The following is a 14,199-nucleotide window of genomic DNA, read 5'->3' on the forward strand; positions in this document are numbered from 1 at the left end:
TTCCTGGGTTGGGACGATCCACTGGAGAAGGGATAGGCTACCCACTCCAGTATTCTTGGGCTTAACTGGTGGCTCAGCTTGTAAGGAATCTGCCTGCAATGTGGGAGTCCTGGGTTTGATCCCTGGGTTGGGAAGATTCCCTGGGGAAGGGCAAGGCTACCCACTCCAATATTCTGGCCTGGAGCATTCCATGGACTATACATACATACAAAGTCAGACACGACTGAACAACTTTCACTTTCACTTTTTTCATAGAGAATTAATTCTCCTTTTTCTGTCTGTTCCTCAGTGAACTCTTCAACCTCCTCACCAACAATGACATTTAAAGTCATTCTATTTGTTTCTAACAACTGCAGTCCCCTCAATTTCACCTTCATTCAACTCAAGCCTGTTAGCTTAGTTTCAGTCAAAAGATTCTTACAAATAGGAAGAGAGAGAAAGCAAGCTGATTCCTGTGTCTCTCATCTCAGAGACCAGGGAGAGCATTCAGGTTGCTATGGCACAAAGGAAATATTCTGATAAACACTCTTACCTCTTCCAGTTGGAGTAGAGCTGAGGGAACAAGAAAAGTTTATCCCCTAAAGAAACCGATTGTCACAGTCCTGTCCACCAGCCCCATCTACCAGTAACAAAAGCTTGACTGCGGAACTGTCTGAAAGTTGAATAGGTGGATAGTTCCTGCAGGAAAGTCAGTAGCATTTGCCTCATCTTGCATAACATTTTCATAATCCATGCCCATTTGTCCTAAGTGCGGGTGGGGCGGGGGGGACTTGTTTTCCTGATCTTTTATATCAGGAAGAATTTGAAACAGGGAACTTAGACAGTGAAACTCCTTCAGACAAATGAACCAGACTAGAGGAGACTTCCTGCATTCCTTGGCCGCACAAGATTTTTGGAGACCTACTTTTGTGCCAGACCATGGGCTGGGAAAAGGAAATGTGAAGATAAATCTCTCTTCCCTCTCCAGTGGCGCTTGCTACCTTTGGAGGGCCACAGCCAGTGGTTCCCATGGAGGAATCCTGAGGGCAGAGGGGTAGAGGAGATGTACCATCTAACGGGGACTTGAGAAGGCTTCATTTTACCGAGGACATAACACCTGCCATGAGTTTTGAAGCAGGATTAGGAGCTTTCCTGATGAATAAAGATTGAGCTAGGCTTGGAGAATGCATAAACAAAGGCACAAAATTATTGAATTGGGTGCTACATTTGGGGAACTGCAAGTTGTCTATATGGCTGAAATGCAGAGTGTGGGGTAGCGAAGGGGCAAGATAAGGCTGAAGAAAAAGGAATTTTCACCTGGTGGGCTGACTTATGACTTAGAAAACAGTTGTGAATCTGGCTACTTATAACGATTCTACACTTTAGTGTCTGAACTCAGCTTATCATTTGTAATTGTGAGAGGGGAACATTGAAGGGAAGAGTTCAACATATATTTAGTTACTCTGTATTCTCAGAAAATGAGTGGTTTGGTTGGGTAAATGACTTAGCTTGAATTAGAGCACTGAAATACCAACTTTCAAATAATTAGAATTATTAAAGTTTGTTAAATATTAAAGCTGTCATTAGCACATGGGAATATTCCTCTGACACTTTGGAAGGATCTTCAAGGCTTTAGAAAGGGTTGGGACTATGATCAGCATGAGTACAGCTCTGTGTAAGGTACAAGGTGATTACCCACAGGATCTGCTGGGGAAGAGGTGTTTAGTTCTCCTAGCCTAAAAATCACTTGCACTTACGTATTTTTATACTTTTGTGTCCTGAGAAACCTCCTGACAGATTGAATTTGGATCAGCATAATAAATGAAGCATTGTACTAATAATGTTAACACAAACAAACAATCAGGATAAACCGCATTTCCCCACGTGATCTAACAAACATATGGTCTTGTGGTTGAAACTTGGCAAGTTAATTGTCATAAGAACCCTGAAAGAAAGGTGGAATGAATTGGTAATCTTACCCCTAGGTCAGACCTCAGTCCTTGATATTTCCCTGTTCCCACAGACTGGCAAACCCTTGAACTAGCAAGCACATTCTATTGTCAACATTTCTTCCTTGGTGAATTCACATTAATGATTATAATATGCTCCATTAGTGTTAGCCTTACAGATTCATTAAGTGTTTTCACATACATTATTTTTACTTTGTTTCTGTAGACTTGCCCTTACCCAGGGCAGGAAAGTTATTGTTTTTTATTGCCTTTTTTTTTTTTCTCTTTCTACGTTTAGTCCCTTGGACTGCAAGGAGATCCAACCAGTCCATCCTAAAGGAAATCAGTCCTTAATATTCATTGGAAGGACTGATGCTGAAGCTGAAATGCCATACTTTGGCAATCTGATGCAAAGAACTGACTCATTGAAAAAGACCCTGATGATGGGAAAGATTGAAGGCGGGAGGAAAAGGGGATGACAGAGAATGAGATGGCTGGATGGTATCACCAACTCAATGGACATGAGTTTGAGTAAACTCTGGGAGTTGGTGATGGACAGGGAGGCCTGGCGTGCTGCAGTCCATGGGATCGCAAAGAGTTGGACACAACTGAGCAACTGAACTGAACTGATTGACTGACGTTTAATATATAAGAAGCTAACACTCAGAAAAGTGACTTGCTTTGTCTAACGTCACATGACCTGAACCACAATGCTGGCTTCTGTCTCCAAGTCTGAGTACCCTTTTGCAGTATCATTGATTGAGGACATTTCCTTAGAAGGGAGCTGTCCACAGTTAATAATGTGTACTGTTTGCATGGTCTCCAGGAACTCCTGACCATTTTCCAAAGTTCTCAAGTGATTTTGGATGGCAGAATGTCCATGTTCCCTTAGCCACCTCCAATGTCCTGACCAGGACATGACCTCATAAAACTGGCTTGTTTCCTTCCACCTTGGCTTTGACCTCTCTTGTACTCACCTGGCTTTCCTAGGTTCTGTCTCCTGCCTCTACTTGGACTCCCTCTCTCTCTAGCATCTTAGAGTTTCATATCTCTTTTGAATGCATTTAATGCATCTTGTGTACATGATTATAATATCATTTGTCTACGTGACTTTCTTATCCAGTGAACATGAAGATGCTGTGCAATTGAGCCAATAACTTATCTTTGTTCATAGCCTTGCACTTGTTAACCCCAGAAAATGCTGCTGCTGCTAAGTCACTTCAGTCGTGTCCAACACTGTGTGATCCCACAGATGGCAGCCCACCAGGCTCCCCTGTCCCTGGGATTCTCCAGGCAAGAACACTGGAGTAGGTTGTCATTTCCTTCTCCAGTGCATAAAAGTGAAGAGCGAAAGTGAAGTCGCTCAGTCGTGTCCGACCCTCAGTGACCCCATGGACTGCAGCCTTCCAGGCTCCTCCATCCATGGGATTTTCCAGGCAAGAGTACTGGAGTGGGGTGCCATTGCCTTCTCCAACCCCAGAAAATAATCCTTTGTATTTCTGATCTCAATAAATGATATAACCATTTACTCAGAGTCCAAGTCAGAAACATGGGAGTTATTTAAGGCATATAGGCATATATCGTCATCTTCATTCTCAAGCACAATCAAGCCTTTTCAATTCTTCCTAATTTGCTTTCAGATTTTTCCTTTCTTCTCTGTCTCCACCAATACTAACTGTTTGTGCTTGAACATTTCTTTTCTGAATTTTCGCAGCCACCTTGTTTGAAGTGCTCAAAAGTTTTTTCCATACATCATGCCTGTGCAGATCCTACTTCCTCTTTTGTCATAAATTTCCCCTACTTCTTTGCCTATATAGTTCTTACTCATCATACAAGACTCAATTCAACTTATTTTGCTTATTCATTCTACCATTGATAAAACCTCAACTGAGCTCTAGTGCTCCCCAATCACCTACGATTAAATAATGTGCATTCTTGTTCACGTCTTTCATGACTGCTGCTGCTGCTGCTGCTGCTAAGTTGCTTCAGTCGTGTCTGACTCTGTGCGACCCCATAGACGGCAGCCCACCAGGCTCCTCTGTCCCTGGGATACTGCAAGCAAGAACACTGGAGTGGATTGCCATTTCCTTCTCCACTTCCATGACTAGTATTGCATAACGCTGTATATGAGTTTATCAGGGCTACATACCTAGCAGTGAGATTGTAAGATCAAGGTCATCTAGTCAAAGTCCCCAAGGTTGGTCCAGAGTCAGGATTGGTGAGAATGATGACTCAGACATAGCTAAGCTTATATTTTACTTTGCTTTTATGTAAATGATATATTTAAGATCAAGGATTTATGGTGTTTTCAATGATCATAGCTCCCAGGGGTCTCTTTTTGACTCAAGGGGACACCTCCAGAGTTTAGAGATCTTAGCTTCAAAGAGTGAAGGTCACGCCAGAGCAGAATCTTGGGCTACCTTCTTCAATGTTTTGGGTGGCAATGTAGGCTTGGTGGGAAACAGTAACATCAATGGCCCACCTTAGAATGACAAAGGGAATTTTATGCCACAGAAGAACTGAATAATCTAGTTGCTTTTTTGTTTGCTTTTTCCTTATGGCATTGCTGTACCTATTCATTTCCACAGATCAGTCAGGCCATTGCCTACCATAGTGAGTTTATGCATTCCTAATTTCACCTAGTTCTGACACATTGCCCTCGAGAAGGGTGCTTTATTGTCTGTATTTTCACCAGTGGTTCAGGAGAGAGCTCATTACCCAAGCACTTGCTAACTCTGGATGTTATCTGATTTTCACCAAGATGAGTATAAAGCAGTGTGTCTGAATTTTTAAATTTTTGCTTCTCTTACCACACTTCCACTAACAGCGTTGAGAATCTCTTCATATAATTATTATCCTTTCATGTTTTTTCCTTGAATTGTATAGTCATAACCATTGCCTATTTTCTATCATGTTCACTTTTTTTCTGGTTGATTCATTAGAGTCCCTTGTATTTTCTAGATTAATCCCTTGTTGGTTTTTGAAGTTGCAAATATGTTCCCCTAATCTGCCACCCATATGTTAACATAATCTATAGAGCAGTTCACTAAACAGAGGTCTTTAATTTTGATGTTGTCAAATCCAACATCTGCCCTATGGTTTGTGATTTGGGGTTATTTTTTAAGAAGTACTTCCAACCTAATGACTTTTAAAATTAGCATGTTTTCTCCCATTCATTCTATAGCTTTACCTTTTACATATAGGTCATTTATATCTTTGGAGTTCACTTTAGATATGGTATAAAGTGTGGACCTAAACTTGTTTTATGTGTATTATGAATCAGTTTTTTGAATACTATCCAGTAAACAATCCTCAGTCAATTCACTTCTCCTTACTCCTGTTTGTGGTGCCATTTATTCCATATATCAAATCCTTTTCTGTCTCTGTCTTCATCTCTGTATGTGTGTATGTCTATCTCTGTCTCTGTATCATGTGTATGTCTTTGTATATATCTATCTGTTGAGAGATATCGCAGGTACAGTCACATATACACATGTACACACCCTGTGGGTTCTATTTCTCTGAAAAACTCTGACTAATACAAGGATAGAAGAATGATAAGTTTGTGTTTGACAGTTTTGCTGAACTCTCTTATTTGTTACTGCATTTTTAAAATTCTGTTAAGCCTTCTATGCAGATGATCACATAATTCACAGCAATACCTATGTTGCCCCCTTAATTTCTATCTTCATACCTTTTCTTTCTTCTCTCTCTTGTACTTTATTATTATTATTATTATTATTATTATATTGGATAGAATATCTAACAGTATTTTAAACAATACAGAAGTAGTAAAAGAGGGCATACCCTTGTCTTATTCCCTTCATTGCTGCTGCTGCTGCTAAGTCGCTTCAGTCGTGTCCAACTCTGTGCGACCCCAGTAGACAGCAGCCCACCAGGCTCCCCCATCCCTGGGATTCTCCAGGCAAGAACACTGGAGTGGGTTGCCATTTCCTTCTCCAATGCATGAAAGTGAAAGGTGAAAGCAATGTCGCTCAGTCGTGTCCGACTCCTTGCGACCCCATGGACTGCAGCCCACCAGTGTCCTCCATCCATGGGATTTTCCAGGCAAGAGTACTGGAGTGGGGTGCCGTTAAAAGGATCAATTTTATATGTTTCTGATTCAAGTGATGTTTTCTGGATATCTTTAATATGCACACTTCATCAAGGTAAGGAGACTCTCTTCTAGTCTTAGTCTTCTACTCATTTTTAGGTGTTCCTTTTATGTACCACTTTCCTGAGATAAATCCTCATTGAAGTAATGTGTCATCTTTTAAAGACACTAAGTATTCCATTGTTGTTTTTAATCACTAAGTTTTTTCAGACATTTTTGCAATCCTAAGGATCATAGCCCACCAAGCTCCTTTGTCCATAGAATTTTCCAGGCAAGAATACTAGAGTGGGTTACCATTTCCTTCTTCTGGGGATCCTCCCCACCCAGGGTTCAAACCCACGCCTCCTCCATTGGCAGGAGGACTCTTTACCACTAAGCCACCTGAGAAGCATCAGCTAATATCTAATTTGACTTCTTTAATATGTTTTTAAGTGAGATGTCTGTACAATTTCCATTTCTTATTCTATCTAGATTTAAAATTACAAATATACTAGCCTCAAGAAAAAAGTTACCCAACTTTCCCTCTTTTAAATTTTTTTTTTTAAATGAATAGAACTCTCGTTTAGAGCCATCTGGGCCTGGGGCTTTCTGTTGGTGAAAGTAAACAGAAGACTTTAGATTGTTATTTTGATGATATGATTTATTCATGTTTTTTATTTCTTCTTGTGCCAATTTTGATATTTAGTATATTTATAGAAATTCATACATTTGGCTCAAGTTTTTCAAATTGTTGCCTGTAGCTGTTCATGATATTATTTTAAACTTTACAAGCTTTCTATTTTGTCCATAGTTATATCTTAACTTTTCAAGATATTTTATAAACATTTTAAATTTTCTTGATTAGTCATGGCTTAAGTTTATAAATCTTTGCAAAGATACAGGTTTTGATTTTATTATCTTCTGTATTGCTCTTTTGTTCTCTATTCCATTATTTCTGCTCAAATCTTTATTATTTCCTCCTTCCTCATTTTTAAGTGTTAACTTCTTTGCTTTATATCCACCTTCTATATTAGAAAATTTGTTTTATCTTATTTATTGGTTATATATTTAAAATCATAATATTTCTTTTAAGTCATTGCAGATTTCTTTTTAGTTTGTATGAAGTTGGTTGATGGTTTGAAACTGATTGATGGCTAGTACTTCCATTTTTATGATTTCTCCTTATACGATTATAAATAATGTAAATTTCTCTTTTATGGGTTCTCTGTATAGCTATTAGTTCTGATATCCCTTATATTTCTGAGACTATCTTTTTTAATGTTCAAATTTAAGTGAAAATTTAGCTGGATATAAAATTTTAGATTCAATGTTTTTTCCCTTCAATCTTCTGAAATTGTATCCCATTATATACTTGCATCCAGGATTGCTATTGAGAAATCTGATGTCTCTCTGATTATCATTCTTCTATAGGTGATCTTTTTCTGCTCAGAGGCTTTCAGGACTTTCTTTTTTTCTTTCAGGTTCTTAGATATCACTATAAAGTAACTGAAATATATTTAACAATTGTACCTTCAAAAGTTCTTTATGAATTCTTGTTCCAGGTTGTAGATATTATACAAAAAGGCTGAAAGTAAATATCCTCTCTTGAGACTATTCATTGAGTAGTTATTATCCATTTACTTGTTGCATTGACACATTATTATTATAAGTGTAAATAATAATTAGGTATTATTCTCCATGCTGGTAATACAGCTTGGATAAAACATGTCTCATTGAATTTATATTACAGTGGAGGGAGATAGACAAGCAAATGGTCAAACAAATGTCAGAGGACAATAAGTTTAGAAGAGAAATATAAGCAAGGAAAGGGACAGGAAATTTGTGTAGGAGTCATATTTTTAAACTTTTAATTTTGATATAATTTCATTCTTAGAGAAAACTTACAAAAATAGCACAAACGATGTATACATGTCATTCACTCTCCAATTCCTTATTCTTAACATTTTACCATACTTGCTGTGCTCTCCCTCTGTCTCTCTCCCTATGTGTGTGTCTGTGTGTGTGTGTGTGCGTGTGTGTGTGTGTATGCTGTGCTGTGGTTCATTGCTCAGTCGTGTCCAACTCTTGGAGACCTCATGGACTATAGCCCGCCAGGCTCCTCTGTCCATGGGGATTCTCCAGGCAAAAATACTGGAGTGGGTAGCTTATCCCTTCTCTAGGGGGTCTTCCCAACCCAGGAATCGAACCAGGGTCTCCTGCATCACAGGTGGATTCTTTACCAGCTGATCTACTTGGGAAGCCCCTGTATGTGTGTGTGTGTGTGTGTGTGTGTGTGTGTATTTCTGTCTATCTACAGGTAGAGATGATCTATCTGCAGATACAGATATATAGGTCTGAATCATTCAAGAGTGAATTATAGAAATGATACCTCTTTATCCCTAAAGATTTCAGTGTCTAATGTCTAAAAGCAAGAGCAGTCTACTAAATACTACTATGTGTGTGTGTGTGCTCAGTCACTCAGTCAACTCCTTGCAAACCCATGGACTATAGCTTGCTAGGCTCCTCTGTCCATGGGGTTTTCCAGACAAGAATACTGGAGCAGGTTTCCATTTCCTACTCCAGAGGATCTTCCCTGCCCATGGATCGAACCTGCATCTCTCACATCTCCTATGCTGGCAGGTGGGCTCTTTACCACTGTGCCACTAGTGTCTAGGAAGCTCCTAGATACTAATACGCAGGGTACAAAATCAGGAAATTAACATTGATAAGATATTATTATTGAATTTATAGACCTTATTCAGAACTCACCCATTTTGTTCCCCATAGTGTCTTTCATAGACCTTATTCAGAACACACCCATTTTGTTCCTCATAGTGTCTTCTATAAAAAAAGACAGAGGTAACAAAAGAAGGATCATGAGCTGCATTCAGTTATATTGTTTTTTTAATTCTCTTTTATTCTGGAACACTCCTAAATATTTTGAATATAATGTCAGCAACATTTTGAAGCATTATCTTGCAGAATATTCCTCAATCTGGGTTTGTCTAATGTTTCCCCATGATTAGACTCAGGCTATGCATTTTGCAAAAATAACACTAAAGTGATTCTATGTTCTACTCAGTGCATTAAATCAAGTCCTATGAAGTCAATTAGTCCCACTACTGGTAATGTTAACTTTAATAATTTGATGAAGGTGGTGCCTTGCCATATGAAGTCATTTAAAGTTTTTCTCTGGTTGATTACTCTTCCTTTATCCAGTATAGGCTCTTCAAGTTGTTCTCTCCCTTTCAATGTGGTTTGCTCCTTAGCTATCTTTCTGTTTTTTCCCTCTGAGTCCACATTCCCTTGGATGTAGTGGGCATCTCAGTTGGTGATATGAACCTGTAGGAAGGAGCTGAAGCCTATATCCTTCCTTATGTCCTTAGGAGTTTAAATGGTAGGAGAGGATAAGGGAATCCCCATCAGACAGGAGAGCCTCTGAAGCTACATTCTTACCTGTGGATATTAATATTATACCTACTTGACTCTAGAATGGCTTTGACATACAAAATAGTTAATAAATATTTATTTGCTTTAAAATAATCCAAATGTGTTGTATTGATAGCTTAGCACTTGTCTAAGAAGGAGTTTACTGTGGAAAAAAGACCTATGGTGTGCTACAGACCAGCTTATAAGGCATATAGATATAAGTAAGTAAGTCATTCAAACAGAGATGCCACTTCATTCTCCAGCCATATCAGACTCCTGTTGTTCCCAGCATGTGTTACTCTCTCAATCGTGTCCAGCTCTTTGCCACTGCATGGACTGTAACTGGCTAGGCTCCTCTGTCCATGGGATTCACCATGGAAGAATACTAGAGTGGGTAGCCATTCCCTTCTCCAGGGGATCTTCCCAACTCAGGGACTGAACCCAGGTCTCCTGCCTTGCACACAGATTCTTTGCCATCTGACCAGCTTAGGGTTTCTCTAAATTCTGAACATGATCTGACTGCATAAGTGGATCTGGTCCTTTATTTTTCAATTACTGATGAATCCCTTATCACTGGACTTAAGTCAATTTGCTAATTTCTTCCACAGGGCTGAAAACAAGTGCTGTAACTATTACAACCTCTACCCCTTACTCTCACCAAAGGGATTTTCATTTACCCTGAGTTTAGAGGTGAGTTAATCACACCAGTTACTCACAGTCTAATTTCCCACTTCTGCAGCCAAGTATTTTAGGCCACTGGCCAAACGTTGTGGTGAGAGAATGGTACAGGTGGAATTCAGCTATGAAGCTGTTATTCTATCACAGTGAGATATGGAAAAGCTCTGCCTGTGATAGAATGTATTGTGCTTCTACCAGAGAAAGGAAAAAATGTTAACCCAATTAAATAAAGAGGTTGTTCTAAGGCTTTCATTATCATAGAATTTTACTTGTGAAAGGTTTTCCCATATGCAACAGGCTTTCTTTCTCTTCTTTCCTGCTCCTACCAAACTGGAATGAATTCACAACCTTTGCACAGAACGGCGGAGCTGAGTAAAATATTTCTTTATGACTTAAGAAATGCAAACTACTCTGCAAATATCCTCCTGGGTCTATTGACAGAGCAGGAGTGGCAGTAAACCTCCTTGCTAAAAGGTATACAGGGATTTCTGGATTTTCTTCTCCCTTCTGGTTGTTTTAGGAACACAGCTGTTGGCAACCTGACCCTTTTCAGGGAATAGAGCTGGAGGCAGAGTTGGAGGCACTATGAATGTGTGCAATATTAGGAAATGAAGTTTTCTGACCTTCAGTCCCAGGAGCTATGACCTCATATTACTCTCCCTCTCCACGCTCCATATTTTTTCTATGACTGTGGCCGTAGGAACATTAACTCTCCCTACCACAATACATAACTTAGTTTTATATCATTGTTTCCCATGACCAAACAAATTGTACATGGTGAAGGTGGAGTGCAAACCTAGATCTGTATCACTCCAGAGCTGAAACGCACCTTGATATGCTAAGTGTTTAAAATGTGTTGCTTCACACAGGTCTACAGATTATCTTCCTTTAACTATCTGAAGCCCAGACCAAAGGAGCCACATTTCTTCAATCAATAATTAAAACAAAATTATACCTTTATGCATAATGATACGGAATATTTAAAACAAAGAAGATTCTAGAAAAATCTAGTAAGCATTGTCACAATTCACCTTGTTCTCGGGATCCAACATTTTCAGTAAATATCTACTAGATGTCTGCTATCTTCCTTAGTCTCTGTTAGAAGATAAGTTCAAAATATGAGCAACTAGAGCCAGTCATGGGCAAAAATTGTGGTTTCCACTTCCTGTTTTAGGAGGCCCAGCACCTACCTAACCAAGTCCCAGCATAGGGGCCCAGAAATAGGACCTACACTATAACTCAAACCCAATTTAAGATATTCTTTTTCACTATATGAATCACTGAGCACTATGGTTCAACAAAGCCAAATCTCTAAAACTTTCTAGAGTAGGGATGTAGCATTGTGCTCGAGTGCAGCTTAAGAGTCAAATACATCTTTATTAGATGGTAACAGTAACCCTATATGCGAGACAGCAAAAGAGACATAGATGCGTAGAACAGTCTATTGGACTCTGGGAGAAGGCGAGGTGGGATGATCTGAGAGAATAGCACTGAAACATGTATATTATCATACGTGAAACAGACCGCCAGTCCAGGTTCAATGCATGAGACAGGGTGCTCAGGGCTGGTGCACTGGGATGACCCAGGGGGATGGGATGGGGAGGGAGGTGGGAGGGGGCGTCCAGGATGGGGAACACATGTACACCGTGGCTGATTCATGTCAATGTATGGCAAAAACCACTACAATATTGTAAAGTAATTAGCCTACAATTAAAATAAATAAAAAAAATGTTTAAAGCTATAGCAAAAAAAAAAAAAAGTCAAATACATCTTTCTGTTTTGAAAAACTCCGTGGAATTTTTCCCTTTAGGCTTCTGAGCTATGGAGCAACACACTAAGACCACAGCACAAAGCTGATGAACATCTGAGCTATGAAAGAAAGCAAAATCAACCCCAACCCACTGGGTCTGAGCACAGCCAAAGGGTCCTCAGTGGTACTGTCAGTGACCCACATGACAGGCATCTCCACTGTGCAGGGCTTGGAGAAGAGCCAGGAATCAAGGCCTGAACTTCTGGGAAGATTCTACAGTCTTCATGGGACTGGTTTTTCAACTTCAACAAAGAAGAGATAATTCAGATAAGCTTGCTAAAGGCAGGCCAAGGAAGAGGAACAAAAGAGCTTGATGGTATGTATTTCTTTTATTTTTGATGGCTCACCCTCAAAGGGCAGGAAAGGAGTGTTCGTAAGAGGTGGGGGCAGGTGACTGAGCACATCTCAGCCTTTATAGGACAACTTAGGCTTGTTTGGAGTCAAATTCCCTCTCCGCTTTGTAAAATAGTTTACATTTCCTACAAAAGCAATTTGATCTTAAGGGTGAGGTACCACTTGGTAATAAAAGCTATTAAGAAAAAAGTCCAATCTACTTTAAATAACTGACCTTTCTTTAAGCTGTTAATGTGACATCTTATTTAACACCTATCCAAATCTCAGACTGAAACAAACAACAACATATATCTTCCAAAGATTTCCAACATATAGCACTTTCAGTTCAGTTCAGTTCAGTTGAGTCACTTAGTCATGTCCGACTCTTTGTGACCCCATGGACTGCAGCACAACAGGCCTCCCTGTCCATCAACAACTCCCGGAGCTTGCTCAGACTCATATCCATTGAGTTGGTGATGCCATCCAACCATCTCATCCTCTGTTGGCCCCTTCTGCTGCCTTCAATCTTTCCCAGCATCAGGGTCTTTTCCAATGAGTCAGTTCTTCGCATCGGGTGGCCAAAGTATTGGAGTTTCAGCTTCAACATCAGTCCTTCCAATGAATATTAAGGACTGATTTTCCTTAGGATTGACTGGTTTGATCTTGCAGTCCAAGGGACTCTCAAGAGTCTTCTCCAAAACCACAGTTCAAAAGCATCAATTCTTCAGCGCTCAGCTTTCTTTATAGTCCAAATTTTACATCCGTACATGACTACAGGAAAAACCATAGCTTTGACTAGACAGACCTCTGTTGGCAAAGTAATGTGTCTGCTTTTTAATATGCTGTCAAGGTTGGTCATAGCTTTTCTTCCAAGGAGCAAGCATCTTTTAATTACATGGCTGCAGTCACCATCTGCAGTGATTTTGGAGCCCCCCAGAATAAAGTTTCTCACAGTTTCCTCACTGATTTGCCATGAAGTGATGGGACTAGCTGCCATGACCTTAGTTTTCTGAATGTTGAGTTTTAAGCCATCTTTCTCACTCTCCTCTTTCACTTTCATCAAGAGGTTCTTTAGTTCTCTTTCGCTTTCTGACATAGTGTGGTGTCATCTGCATATCCAAGGTTATTGATTATTCTCCCAGCAATTTTGATTCCAGCTTGTGCTTCATCCAGCCCGGCATTTCACGTGATGTACTCTGCATATAAGTTAAATAAGCAGGGTGACAATATACAGCCTTGACATACTCATTCCCAATTTGGAACCAGTCTGTTGTTCCATGTCCAGTTCTGACTGTTGCTTCTTGACCTGCATACATATTTCTCAGGAAGCATGTGAGGTGGTCTGGTATTCTCATCTCTTGAAGAATTTTCTACAGTTTGTTGTGATCCACACAATCAAAGGCTTTGGCATAGTCAATTAAGCAGAAGTAGATGTTTTTCTGGAACTCTCACTTTTTCAATGATCCAATGGATGTTGGCAATTTGATCTCTGGTTCCTCTGCCTTTTCAAAATCCAGCTTGAACATCTGGAAGTTCAGTTCATGTACTGTTGAAGCCTGGCTTGAAGAATTTTCAGCATTACTTTGCTTGTGTGTGAGATAGTGCAATTGTGAAGTAGTTTGAGCATTCTTTGGCATTGCCCTTTGTGATTGGAATGAAAACTGACCTTTTCCAGTTCTGCGGCCACTGCTCAGTTTTCCAAATTTAGCACTTTAGATGGAAGCCAGAATCCAAAAATTCAACCTGGTTTATTTGGAAATGTTGTTAATTTGCTGATGCTTTCATAAATCCATATTTTGTTATTAAATTCTAGTATTATTGCATTAGGCCAGAGATCAGGACTTTGAGGTCTGTACTATTGCTTGTTTGGAATTTTTGATACTGTTCATATGAATTAGCTCATAGATATTGATTTGCATACATGTTTT

This window comes from Budorcas taxicolor, chromosome 4 (genome assembly GCF_023091745.1).
Source record: "Budorcas taxicolor isolate Tak-1 chromosome 4, Takin1.1, whole genome shotgun sequence".
Classification (NCBI taxonomy): domain Eukaryota; kingdom Metazoa; phylum Chordata; class Mammalia; order Artiodactyla; family Bovidae; genus Budorcas; species Budorcas taxicolor.